General features: G+C 42.7%; 1 long non-coding RNA gene across 2 annotated transcripts in view; it reads left to right on the top strand.

Moving 5' to 3' along the window:
- The window catches only part of LOC120298697, a 49061-nt gene that overhangs the window by 12386 nt on the left and 19709 nt on the right, over positions 1–16966 (top strand). For both annotated transcript variants that reach the window (XR_005554178.1, XR_005554177.1), the window contains exon 2: positions 5964–6026. This is a non-coding gene — a long non-coding RNA (uncharacterized LOC120298697). The remainder of the gene's footprint in view (positions 1–5963; positions 6027–16966) is intronic.

Below are 16966 nucleotides of genomic sequence, written 5' to 3'. Positions count from 1 at the left end.
CACTATTTTCCCTCATAGCCATAGAGTTCAGATTATTAATTTACAGGCTTTTGTAGGATTCATATAAGAATTACAACAAAAAAGAACTATAGCAATTACAGTTAATAGTAGTTGCCGTAACAGCAGTATTACTAGTATTACTAGCAGTAACGGCTAGTATTAAGTCAAAGCCACAAGCCAGCTTCATATTTGAGAATAGAACTTAAGCCATAAGTGGCTGTTGATGTCACCTCACAAACTGCCTTTTTCTCCAGGCAGTTGCTAAAACAAAAGCAGAAGCCCATACTAGAAGGGAAAGTCGAGAAAGAGCTTGCTTATAAAGGTATTCCTCAACTTAAGACCACCGTTAAGCCCAAAAGTGCTAAGTGAAATATTTGTTAAATGAGTTTTGCCCCGTTTTACGACCTTTTTTGCCACAGATGCCAAGTGAATCACCATGGTTGTTAAGATAGTAACACAGTTGTTAAGTGAATCTGGTCTCCCCATTGACTTTTGCATGTCAGAAGGTGGCAAAAGGTTAAGTTACATGGCCCCAGGATATTGGGGCTGTCATAAATATGAGTCAGTTGCCAAGATGACACTTGAATTTTGATCATGTGGTCGTAAGTGTGAAAAATGGTCATAAGTTGCCCTTTTTTCAGTGCCATTGTAACTTTGAACGGTCACTAAACGGGCTATTGTATGTCAAGGACTCCCTGTATTTGAAAGAGAAACGTTGCCAGAGAGCAGGCCTGGTGGCTTTCCTTTGCTAGTTCCCACATAGGAAAAACCAAGGCCTCTCTGCCTAAGCTGAAACTTGCAAGGGATGAGACATTTCTGTCACTAATGGTCTGGGCCAGGGGTAGGCAACCTTGGCTCTTTTATGACTCGTGGACTTCAATTCCCAGAATTCCTGAGCCAGCGATGCTGAGGGGAAAGGGAGAGGTTGCCATGCTGAGGCATGCTGGCTCAGGAATTCTGGGAGTTGAAGTCCACGAGTCATAAAAGGGCCAAGGTTGCCCACCCCTGGTCTAGGCTTATGCTAATCACACAGCCCAGCTCCCTCTAGGACAGGGGTAGGCATCCTTGGCTCTTTTATGACTCGTGGACTTCAACTCCCAGAATTCCCTAGCCAGCATGGAAACCTCTCCCTTTCCCCTCAGCATGGCTGGCTCAGGAATTCTGGGAATTGAAGTCCATGAGTCATAAAAGAGCCAAGGTTGCCTACCCCTGGTCTGGGCCAAGGACGGGGGGGGGGGCTGCTTTTCTACTAGAAGCCAGGCTCCATTGAACAGATTCCTGTACAATGGTGGGCCAGTCTGGAGAGTGGGCCTTCTTTTGTCTTCCTTTTTGTTCTGTCTCATTCCTCCCACAACCTTCTTTTTCCTCATTCTTTCCTCCTTGTTTTTTCTCCACTTCAGAAGAGGCAGTCACCTTTAGCAGAGGTCTGAGCTGTTCATTTGCAAAAAAGGTGTCTCTCCTGCCTCACAGGTTGCCCCCTTTGTGTCCTTTTCAACTGCCCCCTGCTGCTTCTGCCCCTTCATGCCGGATGTGTGAATTGATCACTTGCAGAAGACTTTCTCTCCCGATTGCCTTCCCCCCCCTTTGCCCCCTCCCCAGGCTTCTTCACTGGCTGGTGCAGCCCTTCGAGAGGGGGGCTTTGAATCCCCCCACCCCACCCGCCCATGACCTGTGCTCCCCAGCCTTTCAGAGACCTCCTGTTCTTTCAAGTTCTTCTCCTTTTTTTCCTCTCCTCCTTTTTCTCTCTCTCTCGTTGTTCTTTCCAAAAAGGCTTGTCTGGGCAGGGGCCTAATGAAAAGTAGCCCTAACGAGCCAGGTTTGCAGGAAGCCTCCCTTTGAGTTCACGTTCCTGATCCTTCAGTGTGAATGCCAGAAAAGTAAGCGGCAAGGAAAACTGGAATTTGCAACATCTTCAGATAACGTAAATGTCATAAGGTTTGGTTAGGGTGCCATTCCCTGCCAAAGTATTATGGGGCAGTGAGCTGTTCCTGTAATGTTTGTAGGATGCTAGAAGAGTCCATTCCAGGTAGTTCTCGACTTACAACAGTACATTTAGTGACCAAAGTTTACAACGACCCTGGAAAAAAGTGGCTTATGACCCTTTCCCACACTTACAACCGTTGCAGCATCCCCATGATCACGCGATCAAAATTCTGATGCAGTGGTCATACCTGGGAACCAGTTGCCAGGCATCTGAATTTTGATCACCTGATTTATGACCATAAATCACATTTTTCAATGCCGTTGTAACTTCGAACAGTCACTAAATGTACTGTTGTAAGTCGAGGATTGCCTGCAGTACAATCTAAAGATAAAGCAATGTATTTTTAAAAAATTAAAAAATCCACGAAAGAAAGCTTAAACTCCCTTTCCATTGTTTGATATATATTGCTCAGCTGATTATTTTATTCATACACACACGCACACACACACACACACAAACATAAACATATATATATTTGTATTCATAATACAATTTGTATGATGAATAATTGCAGGTCAGCAATGAAAAAGAAAAATCATTTTTTGTCCCTTATATGATGAAAGAGGGCCTCCCCGCTCTTTAACACCCAACTTAAAAATCAAGCAACTACTCCCTATTGTAGATCTACTACCCTGTACCTCACGTCTTTGGCTGGACCTGGTAGTGCCCCCTTTAATAAAGAGAGTATCTCTTGTGGCCCCGCTTACTTGCATTTCTACTCTTCTCACTGTGATAGACTCACTCCAGTTCCCTGTGTCCTCCATCAATGGCTTTAATGAGGGAGTCTGGATTTTAAGTAAGAATAGTCCTCCCCCTGTATCTAAAAACTTAGAATGGAATAGAGCTGGAAGGGACCTTGGAGGTCTTCTAGTCCAGCCTCCTGCTGAAACAGGAGAACCTATACCATTTCAGACAAGTGTCTGTCTAGTCTAGTCCAGGGGTAGACAACCTTGGCTCTTTTATGACTCGTGGACTTCAACTCCCAGAATTCCTGAGCCAGCCATGCTGAGGGGAAAGGGAGAGGTTTCCAAGCTGAACCATGCTGGCTCAGGAATTCTGGGAGTTGAAGTCCATGAGTCATAAAAGAGCCAAGGTAGCCTACCCCTGGTCTAGTCTCTTCTTAGAAACCTCCAGTGATTTCTGGAGCGCCCAGGATTTCTGGAGGCAAGCTGTTCCGCTGGTTAATTGTCTTCACTGTTAGGAAGTTTCTCCTTAATTCCAGGTTTCTTTTCTCATTGTCCAGTTTCCAACCATTGTTTCTTGTCTTGCCCTCTGGTGCTTTGGAGAATAATTTGACCCCCTCTTCTTCATGGCAGCCCCTCAAATACTGGAGTATTGCTATCATGTCACCCCTATTTCTTCTTTTCTGAAGATAGGTGTGTAAGTTACCAGCTGCATAAGAACAGGTGACCAAACGATGTTTTGCCATGAATCTGGGTGAGAAGGCAATCTGAAATACAAAGCCGATTGCAGAGTCCAATCTGGATCTGTCACCGGGATCAGAGGTTTTGTGTTCTGAGCTTTTGGACTCATTCTGAAGCCCATCTTCAGGGAACTTCCCTGGTCCCGGTGACAGATCCAGATTGGACCCTGCAAGATTATCCTGGGACAGGTATATTTGCCTTTTATTCGTGATAAAGCAGATTGCCCCTATTTTAACTCAAGCATACACGCCTTCCAAGTTGGGAGAGAAAGTTGTCTGAGCCTAGGATATGATCCCCACGTTGGTGTTTTAAAAATCCAGATAATTTGGAGATGGAAATTGGTTTTATTCCAATCCAGATATTCCCTGGGACGAAAGCAGCAAGCTTTCTGTTTGTGTATTTGACAGAGAAAATGCTGATAAAGGTCAAGGATGTGTAGTGTCTGGCCTCACAAAGTGAGGAGGTGAAGATCTCACGTTGCCATCTTTGGTTGCTTTGAAGTTCTCTGAGCCCTTACGTTAATTTTCAACCTCATTTTTTAAAAGGCATAATAATTTGCAGATGCATAGTGTTATATTTGACTTTGTTTCGGGACTGTGGACACTTTGGAAGTGGTTTGAGAGAAGAAGAACTTCAGCCCTCTTCCAGCTTTCTTTAAAGCAGCCCTGACTTTTTACACTTCCATGCGGATCTAAAAGCAAAGCTGCCACTTCTTTCTGGATTGATTTATATAACTCTTAAAGCAAGCCACAATGTTCTTTCAGGATCCAGCAAGGGAGTGATCCAAGCTGAATGACAGCATTTCTCTTGCTTGCAGAACATAAGAGCTCTTGGGGGCTAACCGAGGTGATCTTGAAAATGCTACAGTTGGGAAAACCCAAAGGTGTTTTTTCAGGAGGCAACTGGACTTTCTTGTTTTTCTTTGAAGATGTTTCGCTTCTCCTCCAAGAAGCTTCTTCCGCTCTGACTAGATAAATCCTTCTGTTCCCCACCATCCAGTCAGAGCGGAAGAAGCTTCTTTGGAGGAGAAGCGAAACATCTTCAAAGAAAAACAAGAAAGTCCAGTTGCCTCGTGAAAAAGCACCTTTGGGATAACTATGACCTGGATGACTGAGAATCTCCATAGACAGTACTGGGAAAAGTTTCTATTTTAGATCTTAAAGAAAACAGGTTTTTTCTTTAGACAGAACTGAAAGTATTAGATTAAAATCAAGGTTTCTCAACCGTGGTCATGGCTGGCTAGGGAATTCTGGGAGTTGAAGTCCACTTAGTTGAAACATCAGCCAAGGTTGAGAATCACTGGATTAGATGGGCAAACAGACCAGGTTCAGACACTGAACTTCCTCTTAAGGTGGTTTTATTTGGGCTTTGGGCTGAAAGGTTTTATGGCAGTGGTTCTCAACCTTTTTAATGCCGCGACCCCCAACCGGTCGTAAGTCGAGGACTACTCAAGGTCGTAAGTCGAGGACTACTCAACTGGTGCAGCACTGTTTGCAGAATGGGACTTTTGGCAGGCTCAGCAGGGCAGAGACAGCCTGGACAATTCCTATTGGCTTTTGAAAGCCAATAAAATTAGACTCTATTCAAGAGAGTCTATTCTATTGGCTTTCAAAAGCCAATAGAATAAAAGGGAGTAGCACAGTCAAGGAAAAGGGGGGGGGGGAAATGGCGGATTGCGTTGTTTGGCGACCCGCGTGAAATGGTCGTTCGACCCACAGGTTGAGAACCACTGTTTTATGGGAAGGAAGCCCCAGCAGTTTTAGCCCATGGTTTGGGTTTTGCATACAATGGAAACTTAGAAATAAATCTGAGAGGCAGATGTACTTCCTATTGTTCAATGACTGCACTCTAAAATGTAAGCTTATTTGAAGACATATTACCTTATTAGCTTTTCCTTATTAATACAGGAACATGAGGGAGAAATAGGAGCACTTTTCGCTCCTAAATGTATACCTTATACATTGAAGATACATTGATATGGAGATCATCAATATGAGAGATTGACTGAGAGATTCTACTTTTCATTTTATGATAAAAACAGGGTCTTAGCCCTTGAGGTTATAAACGGGGTCAAATGCATGTTCATCACAAGTCTGTTGACTGGGCAGTCAAAAATCAGTTTTCTTCATGTGTTTTAAGAAGTAAAGTCATTTTTGAATTGAGTCCAACTCCTGATAATTTTGTGGCAGGAGTGTGGAAATAGCTCCTCTGAAAGGAAAGTCCCCTTGCCCCAACTGTCCAATCTGGTCTGGGACATTGGGATTCCCTACTAATTAACTTTTCAACACAAGGTATGCAAATATACCGAACTTTCCCCCAATCTGCTTTATGTTATTAAAAATTAAAACAAAACAGGCCAAAGTAACAAGCACATATAACTTGCCTAGATTAATTGCTACCTTCTTTTCTCCCTTTGCACAAACAGCATTTGAGAAAAATAAAAGGACTTGCTTTCAAGTTTCAGGAGAGTTCAGAGTGGGCTGATTTTGAAATGGTTGAAATAATGGAGAGGTCAGTACCGTAAGCAAGAATTTTTTTTTCTCCTCCCTCTACAGGTACTCCCTGTCTTACAGCTACGATTGGGACCAGACGTTCTGTCACTAAGCCGTGTGGTCATTGTGAGTTATACTCCATTTTATGACTTTTTTGCTGCGGTTATTAAGTCAGTTTGGTTTCCTCCATTGATTCCGCTTGCCGGAAGTCAACTGGGTCTTCCAATGACCCTGGGACACTGCAGCTGTCATAAATACATGCCAAATGTCAAGTGTCTGAATTTTTATCATATGTGGGACGCTGAGACGGTAGTAAAGGCGAGGACTGGATGTAAGTCAATTTTAGCCCCATCGTAACTTTGAATGATTGTTAAATGAATGATCATAAGTCAAGGACTACTCATATTGTGACATTGACTCCAAACTCTCTGAAAGGTTAGCCCAGGGGGTCTTCAAACCTGGCCCTTTTATGACTTGTGGACTTCAACTCCCAGAATTCCTCAGCCAGGCACGCGTGTCTGGGAGTTGAAGTCCACAAGTCATAAAAGGGCCAAGTTTGAAGACCCCTGGTATAGCCCATGATGCTAACATAGTGGGAATGCTTTTCCTGCAGGAACACTCAAAGTGTGGTCCTCTCTGCATGGGTACACACCTACACAAACCAGCTCATACATGAGGCTGAAGTGATGCTGGGGAAGTAACAAGTCCTTGAAAAAAATATATTAATGGTAGGCAGGAAAGCAGAAAAGGCTAGCAAAATTGTTCCCTTCATCCTGCTGCATTTGTTGCAATGTCTGAACATAATTAGATGCTTGCATCAAAGAAGAGCTAAGTGTCCTGAGGATGGACACTGTCTACCCCGGCTTAACATTAATCTGGAATTACTCTTATTATGTTACCAATGCCTGTGAGTAATACATGGGATTTTCTGCTTTTTCTCCATGACTTCATTGGCCCAGATAGGCAAAAGAGTAAGAAAAAAGGACAATTCATGAAGTTGGGTTTGTGGAACTGGTCACCATTCAAGTTAGAGTGAGATCTCCACTGGGTTCATTTACTTATTAAAAGCAGTAAAAGGAAGAATCTTTAGTAGTATCAGAATCAGACTAGAGCTGGAAGGGACCTTGGAGGTCTTCTAGTCCAGCCCCCTGATCAAGCAGGAGACCCTATACCATTTCAGACATAACTGTCCAGTCTCTTCTTAAAAATCTCCAGTGATGAAGCACCCACCATTTCTGAAGGACAGCTTTCCCACTGGTTAATTGTTTTCACGTTAGGAAATTTCTCCTTAGTTCTCCGTTGCTTCTCTCCTTGATTAGTTTCTATCCAGGAGAGAAGCAACCTGGAATTAAGGAGAAATTTACAAATGTACAAGATTATTTCTCCCCATCAGGTCACTAGATCAGTCCTTCCCTTTTGCCATCCTTAGGATGTGCCTATGTGTGAAAATTCCCATGTTATCCTGCTACACACTTCAAACAGGGAACATCTTTGCCTGTTTACACTATTCTGAAGTAGAATAACCATAGAGCAGATGGTCTGGCTCTCTAGCACTTCGCTTAATATCTGAAGTCCCGTGAAAGATGTATCTTTTGATCAGAAGTGGCTAATTTGTATGCAAAAAAAAAAACATAACAACAATCATGATGCAGGGCGTATTGTCTTAATTTTATTTTTAAGTGGTGTAGAACATAGCCGGAGTCGCTGTTTTTCCAACTGGAAATAAGAAAAGTGGATATCCCTGGGAGATCCGAGAAGCTAAGCCAGTAGCAATTGAAGTGACTGAGATACCAGTAATCCTTGACTTACGACCACAATTGAGGCCAAAATATATGTTACTAAGTGAAACATTCGTTAAGTGAGTTTTACCCCACTTTACGACTTTTCTTGCCACTGTTGTTAAGTGAACCATTGCAGTTGTTCAGTTAGTCACACGGTTGTTAAGTGAATCTGGCTTCCCCATTGATTTGGCTTGTCAGAAGGTCACAAAAAGGGATCCTGTGATTCCCCTCCCCCCCGGGACAGGGCAACCATGAATATGTATCAGTTGCCAAGCATCTGAATTTTGACCATGTGACCATGGGGATGCTGCAGTGGTTGTAAGTGTGAAAAACAGTCGTAAGTCACTTTTTCAGTGCTGTTGTAACTTTGAACAGTCACTAAATATACTGTCGTAAGTCAAGAATTACCTGTATTAGGGTCATAGTGTTTATAGAGTCACATAGGCTTGAACAGAATCAAGACAGCAACAGCACCTAGACTTATATACCGCTTCACAGTGCTTTACAGCTCTCTCTTAAGCGTCAGCCTATTTGCTCCCAACAATCTGGGTCTTCATTTGACCAACCTCGGAAGGATGGAAGGCCGACTCAACCTTGGGTCCTTCAGGATCGAACTGCTGGCAGTTTGCAGAATTAGCCTGCAATGCTGCATTCTAAGCACTGCGAAAGAAAGAGGGAGGGAGGGAAGGAGGGAGGAAAGAAAGAAGGAGGGAAGGAAGGAAGGAAGGAAGGAAGGAAGGAAGGAAGGAAGGAAGGAAGGAAGGAAGGAAGGAAGGAAGGAGAAATAGCAATAGCTCTTAGACTTATATCCCGCTTCACAGCCCTCTCTAAGCGGTTTACAGCATCAGCCTATTTGCCCCCAACAATCTGGGTCCTCATTTGATCGACCTTGGAAGGATGGAAAGCCAACTCAACCTTGGGCCAGTCAGGATCAAACTGCTGGCAGTTTGCAAAATTAGCCTGCAATGCTGCATTCTAAGCACTGAGAAAGAAAGAGGAAGAAAGGAAGGAAGGAAGGAAGGAGAGAAAGAAAGAAAGAAAAAGAAAGAAAGAAAGAAAGAAAGAAAGAAAGAAAGAAAGAAAGAAAGAAAGAAAGAAAGAGAGCAATAGCTCTTAGACTTATAGCCCACTTCACAGTGCTTCACAGCCCTCTCTAAGCGGTTTACAGAGTCAGCCTCTTGCCCCCAACAATCTGGGTCCTTATTTGACCGACCTCGGAAGGATGGAAAGCTGAATCAACCTTGAGCCGGTGAGAATCGAACTGCTGGCAGACGGCAGTCAGCAGAAGTAACCTGCAGCACTTCATTCTAACCACTGTGCCACCAGGGCTCATGATAAGATGCATAGCTGTTCTATGCTTTGACAAAATTCACCTTTTACTGCATCAGATGCTTCAAGCAAACGAGTGCCTGGTTATCTCAGTTCCTACCTGCAACTTGCCTTCTTTTCTGCAAGATTGGATCAAAAAGGACTCCATGTGTGAGAGGCATGTCACTGATGTGATTTCTAGGAGAAACTCATAGAACAGGTGTTTCTTCAAGAACTTCAAACTTCAAACTTCAAACTCTTTGAAAGTCTGGTGAAAACTACAGACCCCTTCTCAGAAAAGCATTTTTCAATGCATAATATTTTTTTTAAAAAAGAAACATAGATTATATTACAAAGGAAACCAATTATGCTCAAATACACTCATCAAAATATGAATGGATTATATGGCTATTGGGTACAAAAGAACATTTGAAGTGCAAATTGTTGACTATTAATTACACACTTTTAGCGGGAAAAGGTACTTTCTTGTAACGAAATGTGTTCTGGTTTGGGTTGTTGTTGTTTTTTTTTAAGTATAATAATTTTGGGTAGTGAGATTTATTGAAATTTACAAAGATTTTTGGCGTCTGGAGACCACAAATCACTTACTTGCTTACATGTGTTATTCAATGAAAAGCTACATTTTAGCTAGACGTAAATAAGAATAAACTTGCAATCTTTTTCTAATCCAGGTTCACAAACCTCCAGAGATCTGTTCACAGACCCGCAATAGGTTTTTGGAATCCAGACTAAGAATCCCTACTACAGATAATCCTTGATTTACGAACACAACTGAGCCCAAAATTTCTGTTGCTAAACAAGGCAGTTGTTAAATGAATTTTGCCCCATTTTACCTTTCTTGCTATAATTGTTAAGTCAGGGGCAGGCAACCTTGGCTCTTTTATGATTGGTGGACTTCAACTCCCAGAGTTCCTGAGGCAGCCGTGCTGAGGGGAAAGGGAGAGGTTTCCATGCTGAGCCATGTTGGCTCAGGAATTCTGGGAGTTGAAGTCCACGAGTCATAAAAGAGCCAAGGTTGCCTGCCCCTGTGTTAAGTGAATCACTGCACTTGGTATGTTGGTAACCTGGTTGTTAAATGAATCTGTCTTCCCCATTGACTTTGCTCGTCAGAAGGTCGCAAAAGGGGATCACGTGACCCTGGGGCACTGCAACCGTCATAAATACGTGGCAGTTGCCAAGCCCCCAACTTTTGATCACGTGATAAGCAAAATCAATGGGGAATTCATATTCACTCAACAACCATGTTACTAACTCAACAGTTGCAGTGATTTGTCTAACAACTGTGGCAGAAAAGGTCATAAAATGGGACAAAACTTAAATTTAACAACTATCTTAGCAACACAAGTGTTGGGGGTTATTTGTGGTCGTAAATCGAGGACTGGGAGGTTGGGGGAGACGTTGGTTCTAGGATGTGGATTATAAGTCCCTTTTTCAGACTCCATCATAAGTTTGAACGGTCGCTAATACTGGTCATAAGTCAAGGAGTACCTGTTTCACTTGCATCAGAGTTTTCAGAAAACAAGGCTACCTCTACAAAATTAGGCTGCCTAACAGACCATTAATTGTGTGTTTTTTTTAGTCTTCTTAAATAGAAGTGTTATCTTTGTCATTGTTGAGGCAAACTCAAGGAAACTCCACGATGCTAAGTAAATAGCTGTTATTTGCGAACAAAAGGAAGAAACGTATTATAACTGCTGGTGGAGATTAGAATCAGTGAATTTCTCCACTATACATATGTATTCTTAAAATTCATTCACAGTTTGACATTTTCCATGTTTTAGAGTAGTGTTTCTCAACCCTGATCAATCCATTAGGAATATTGTGCACATTCTGGTCTTCGATTCTAATAGGATTATCTCTTGCAGGGATATAACTTACTTAACAACTATCTTAGCAACACAAGTGTTGGGGGTCATTTGTGGTCGTAAATCGAGGACTTGAAACACCTTGAAGCGGTGTTTCTCAATTTTTAAGACTGGTGGACTTCAATTCCCAGAATTCCCTAGCTAGAATGCTGGCTGGGGAATCCTGAGAATTGAACTCTAGTCGCCTTAAAGCTGCCAAAGTTTAGAAACACTGTTCTATAGAACAAGGCTTAACAATATCTACATCTGAGATTCCTAGAGCTTGTGTGTTTCAAGATGTTAGTTTGCAGGAGATAAGCAAAATTATGTCATCCAGGGAAGTTTGCAGGTATGTTTACAAAAGCCAATGTAGTCACACAGTGGTGCGAAACACACTCCACCTGTTTCTTTTTAGGTGTGATGCACAGAAAAATCAAGTAGAATGTTGATCACGCCGTCGTGGTTGCCATCTTGACCACATCCTCCAGATACCCCCGGTTTCCCTCTATGTCAAAATCAAAATGTGGATTCAGAACAAATGTAAATGAATATCGACTAATGTACAATAAGAATCCTGTAACCTCATTCTCACCTGCTGATGTCCCTGTTCCTTGTTCACACACATTAATAATAGTCAGTTCACAACCCCCGCTTAGCTCCTTCAGCAATGTGTTACTTTTAAATAAATGGGGCAATATCTTTATTAGGCCTTCCAAACTGTCACAAAAGAGCGAGAAAAATTTCAAGTTTTCCAGAGCTCCTTATCAAGAGGTGACTGTGACAAATTGAGACTTTTTGGCTTCATTATCAAATTGCTTTTTCTTCTATCCGTTTAGCATTTAGCCTGCTAAGAATGGGGGGGGGGATAGCATTTATTCCCATTTACTCAAAAGTAAGGAGTGGTTGTTCCTGAAAGTCTCCTAGCACTCTTTAAAGTATGAAACTAGCCACCATCTCCCCCCTAAAAAAGTTCAAACATCCACATCAAAGATGTAAACAGGTTAGATATTAGGGAACTATTATTTTTCTCAATAAAACATTGCAGTATGTATTCTTCTGGAAAAACACCTCTTACATCTGAAGTTGGGGAGAAAAGCAAATTTTTATCTACCCAAAAGCCTTAACTAGGATTAAAAATAACCAAGTTAATTTGTGCTACTGGTTTGTAACTAACCTGGTTAGATGTATGTTTAATGCTACCGTAGAGTTGGAAGAGACCACTGAATCATCAAATGCAATCCCTGCTCAATCCAGGTGAAAACATGATCACTCTTAACTACTGTATTAAATGGCTACCCAGTATACATCTATTTTTGTCACCTGTGACCGTTTCATAGCAAGGAGATACAAGAAACTAAACCTGAGGTGTTTTGCACACAAAGCATGTTAGCTGCCCAAAGAATATGGGTCCTGTGAATATTAAAGGACATGGTGAAGCCTAGGCATGTTCAGCTAGAATAGTGGTTCTCAACCTTTTTAATGCCGCGACCCCCAACCGGTCGTAAGTCGAAGACTACTCAACCGGTCGTAAGTCGAGGACTACTTAACTGGTGCAGCACTGTTTGCAGAATGGGACTTTTGGCGGGCTCAGCAGGGTAGAGACAGCCTGGACAATTCCTCTTGGCTTTCGAAAGCCAATAGAATAAAAGGGAGTAGCACAGCTAAGGAAAAGGGGGAAAAAGTGGCGGACTGCGTTGTTTGGCGACCCCCGTGAAATGGTCGTTCGACCCCAAATGGGGTCCCGACCCACAGGTTGAGAACCACTGAACTAGAAGGTGGATGAAGGCATAAAATAACCTCCTTAAGACTTGGCCAAGTAATACTTTTTTCAGCAGCTTAGCTATATTTCTATGGAGAAGCAGGCATAGTGTGATGTGGGCTATTGTGTTGAAGTTGTCCAAAGACCCCCAGCTCCTCAATTGAGAGATTGAACGATTTGTGCGGGATCAATCAATCTGCTTGCATTTGCTGCTTCTGATTCCCTACTTTCCCCCCAAAACTGGATCAGACGAGTGCTCCATCTATTCAAGTTTTACCCACCAGCCTAAGAATGGAGCACATGCTTCACAAAACTGGTTAAAACTGGATACGTAATAAGAATGGGCAGGTGCTGTTCTCAAGTGGGAAGCTAAGGGCTTCCATGTGTCCTTTAATCTTCCATCTTTTGTGATCCGGGACGCATGTTGGAAAGAAGGATCTGGAGCTATTAGACCACAAAAATATTGCGGTGGGGGAGGTAGTCAATCAGGCATTGCAACTGTACTGTTCTGCAGTGTGAGTTCCACAATTCTGCTCAGTATTGGAACACAGATTCCCAAATAGTCTTAACCGTGACACAGCAAGCACCGAAGGAGTGCTTATGTCCAGGAGTGCTTATGTCTATCTGTATTGTGATGGACATAGCCTGAAAGAGATGGCCTCTTTGCCCCAGATGCTTTAGCAACCATGGAACTAAATTAAAGCATGGCATAGATTTTAACCTGAGGTGATGGTCCTGGCTCACAAGTAGCTTACTTCAAGTCTTCTTTGTCAGCATGGAGCTTAGGATCTCCCACTGGAGAAAGAAAGAACCTGGAACACAAGAGTGAGTAGACACTTTCTAGATCAGAGGTTCCCAACCTTTGGGGCACCAGGGACCGGTTAGGAGGTGGAGAGAGGTTTTTCCACAACCCGGAGGGTGTGTAGTTTTATGTGCTGCCTGCATCTCACAGATGGGGCTTTGTTTGTTTGTGTGGCCTGGTTGCTGGCATGCCACAGCCCGGTACTGGTCCATGGACCGGGGATTGGGACCTATGCTCTACAGTGGTTCTCAATCTTTTTAATGCCGCGACCCCCAACCGGTCGTAAATCAAGGACTACTCAACTGGTCGTAAGTCGAGGACTACTCAACTGGTGCAGCACCGTTGCAGACTGGGGCTTTTGGTGGGCTCAACAGGGCAGAGACAGCCTGAACAATTCCTATTGGCTTTTGAAAGCCAATAGAATTAGACTCTATTCAAGAGAGTCTATTCTATTGGCTTTCAAAAGCCAACAGAATAAAAGGGAGTAGCACAGCTAAGGAAAAGGGGGAAAAAAAATGGCGGACTGCGTTGTTTGGCGACTCCCGTGAAATGGTCGCTCGACCCCAAATGGGGTCCTGACCCACAGGTTGAGAACCAATGCTCTAGATAGACTTGCCAGCTCAGTTTAATGGAGGGGAAGGACAGGTTGGAGTTTCTTGATGTCTCTTTGGAATATTTCAGTGAAAATTGTTTTAAAAGAAAGTTCTGCAAGAAGTAATATTTGCAAGGATAAGATCTATACACCATAGTTTGGTGAGGCTTTCATCCAGCTGTAGTTTTCGTTCTGGACAATAATGATGGCTATTGTAGTCTAACTCATAGAAGAGCTGTACACTGCTTTATTTTGCCACCAACTCAATCTCTACCATATCCTGTGTTGATTATAATCAGAGGAATATCCATGAGTGATTTTTGTGGACATGTTATGAGGATAAGGAATGTTAGAGAAGCTTGCCTGGATAGCTACAGATAGTCCTTGACTTATGGCCACAACTGAGCCCCAAATAATCTGTTGTTAAGTGAGACATTTGTGAAGCGAGTTGATAAATTAGTAACACGGTTGTTAAGTGAATCTGGCTTCCCCATTGATTTTGCTTGTCAGAAAGTTGAAATAGGTGATCACATGACCTTGGGACATAGCAAGGTCCATAAGTGTGAACCGGTTGCCAAGCATCTGAATGTTGATCACATGATCATAGAGATGCTACAAAAGTCACGTGAAAAATGGTCATAAGTCACTTAGTGCTGCTGTAACTTTGAACGGTCACTAAATGAACTGTTGTAGATCAAGGACTACCTGTATATATTTCTGAAATCAGTGGTTCTCAACCTTTTTAATGCCACGACCCCCCAACCGGTCGTAAGTCGAGAACTACTCAACCGGTCGTAAGTCGAGGACTACTCAACTGTGCAGCATTGTTTGCAGATGGGACTTTTGGGCTCAGCAGGGCAGAGACAGCCTGGACAATTCCTATTAGCTTTTGAAAGCCAATAGAATTAGACTCTATTCAAGAGAGTCTATTCTATTGGCTTTCAAAAACCAATAGAATAAAAGGGAGTAGGACAGCTAAGGAAAAGGGGAAAAAAAATGGCGGACTGCATTGTTTGGCGACCCCCGTGAAATGGTCGTTCGACCCCAAATGGGGTCCCGACCCACAGGTTGAGAACCACTGTCTTAAATAATTATTCCAGTTCTATCTTCCACTTTCAGGAGACAGTTCTTTCCAAGACAGCTAACAAGTAACATCAATTATTACCAAACAAAATAACACAATCAATAATATCCAAATATAACAAGATATTGGTGTGTGCGTATGAGTATGTGTGTGTGTGTGATCAGTGTGAGAAGATCCAGAATGGAAGAGGTCAATTCAATCTGAGGAAACTCTTGAGTTTTGTTTTTTTCCTGTCTCCTTCTGCGTATCTTCCGGCCTCAAGGCAGAGTGGGAACCTCAGAAGTTGTGACTTACAGTTGGGGTCAGGATCTGACCTAAAGCAGGGAGCTTTTAAAATGGTGCTCAGCACCACTTTCTTACTATGGTCTCCTTTAGCAGCATTTAGGCCTCAGCCAAAGAGTGCTGTGCTTCTTTCTTTCTGCAGAATATTGGAAATCAAGAGGTTTAGAAAAGCGTACATGGGGTAGAAAAAAGGGGAGGGAAAATGTATTTCCTCCTCTTGTGCCAACCAAGTTGGTATGTTTCATTGGCAAGGGATTCAGGAAAGCTTTTTTAATAATAATAATTGGTGGGATCATAAAATAGAGAAAGTCATAGAAAATGATAAAGTTAAACTGCTCTGGGACTTCAGAATTCAAACAGACAAGCACCTGCAACATAACACCCCAGACTTAACAATTGTCGATAAGAAAGACAAAAAAGTCTGGATAGTGGATGTGGCAGTGCCTGGAGACAGCAGAATAGACAAGAAAGAACTGGAGAAGATAACAAAAGACTGTGGCAAAAGCAAGCAATGGTAGTACCAATAGTGATAGGCGCCTTGGGTGCAATCCCAAAACAACTGGAGCACAACTTGAACACCATTGGCATTGACAAATTTGCCATTAGTCAATTGCAAAAGGCGGCATTACTAGGAACTGCTTCCAACCTGCGACGATATCTGTAATAACATCAAACATCCACATCTGCCTATCCCAGGTCCTTGGTAAGGACTCGATAGGTAGATAAAATGCCAAATCCAGTCTGAATATCTAGCTGACTTTGCGATGATCTATAATAATAATAATAATAATAATAATAATAATAATAATAATAATAATAATATAACAGCAGGATTTTGAACACCATTGGCATTGACAAATTCGCTATTAGTCAATTGCAAAAGGCGGCCTTGCTAGGAACTGCTTCCATCCTGCGACGATACCTGTAATACCATCAAACATTCACATCTGCCTATCCCAGGTCCTGGGTAAGGACTCGATAGGTAGACAAAATGCCAAATACAGTCTGAACATCTGGCTGACTGTGCGATGATCCATAATAATATAACAGCAGGATTTAGACTTCTATACCACTTCACAGTGCTTTATAGCCTTCTCTGAGTAGTTTACACAGTCAGCCTATTGCCCCCAACAATCTGGGTCCTCATTTTACCGACCTCGGAAGGATGGAAGGCTGAGCCAACCATGAGCCGGTGAGAATCGAACTGCCAAACTACTGGCAGTCGGCAGAATTAGCCTGCAGTACTGCATTCTAACCACTGCACCACCACTAATAGTTGAGCTCTGCATAAAGTTCATAATTCAAGTATGCAGATGGTTTCCATAGGACATGATGGTGACCGTACGTTGAAGCGGCTTTCAAAGAGGGTTGGACACGTTAGTTGAGGAAGAAGAATCTGGCCCTAGTGGCTACCTAGGAAGGTGTTTTCCATCAAACTTAGAGAGCACCATTAGCAAAAGGGTAGTCAGCTCTATGGATCTTTGGTAGATGCATTCAGAGCAGTTTTGACACAAGGGAATTCCTCTCATAAATCAAAGAGGTTTTTAGGAACGGGAAAAGACTTCCTAAAATCCCGGAGCTGGTCATGCCATC

Source organism: Crotalus tigris, unplaced genomic scaffold (genome assembly GCF_016545835.1).
Source record: "Crotalus tigris isolate CLP2741 ecotype Arizona unplaced genomic scaffold, ASM1654583v1 scf7180000024119.3904262, whole genome shotgun sequence".
Classification (NCBI taxonomy): Eukaryota; Metazoa; Chordata; class Lepidosauria; order Squamata; family Viperidae; genus Crotalus; species Crotalus tigris.
This window is presented reverse-complemented; position numbering and strand designations above follow the sequence as displayed.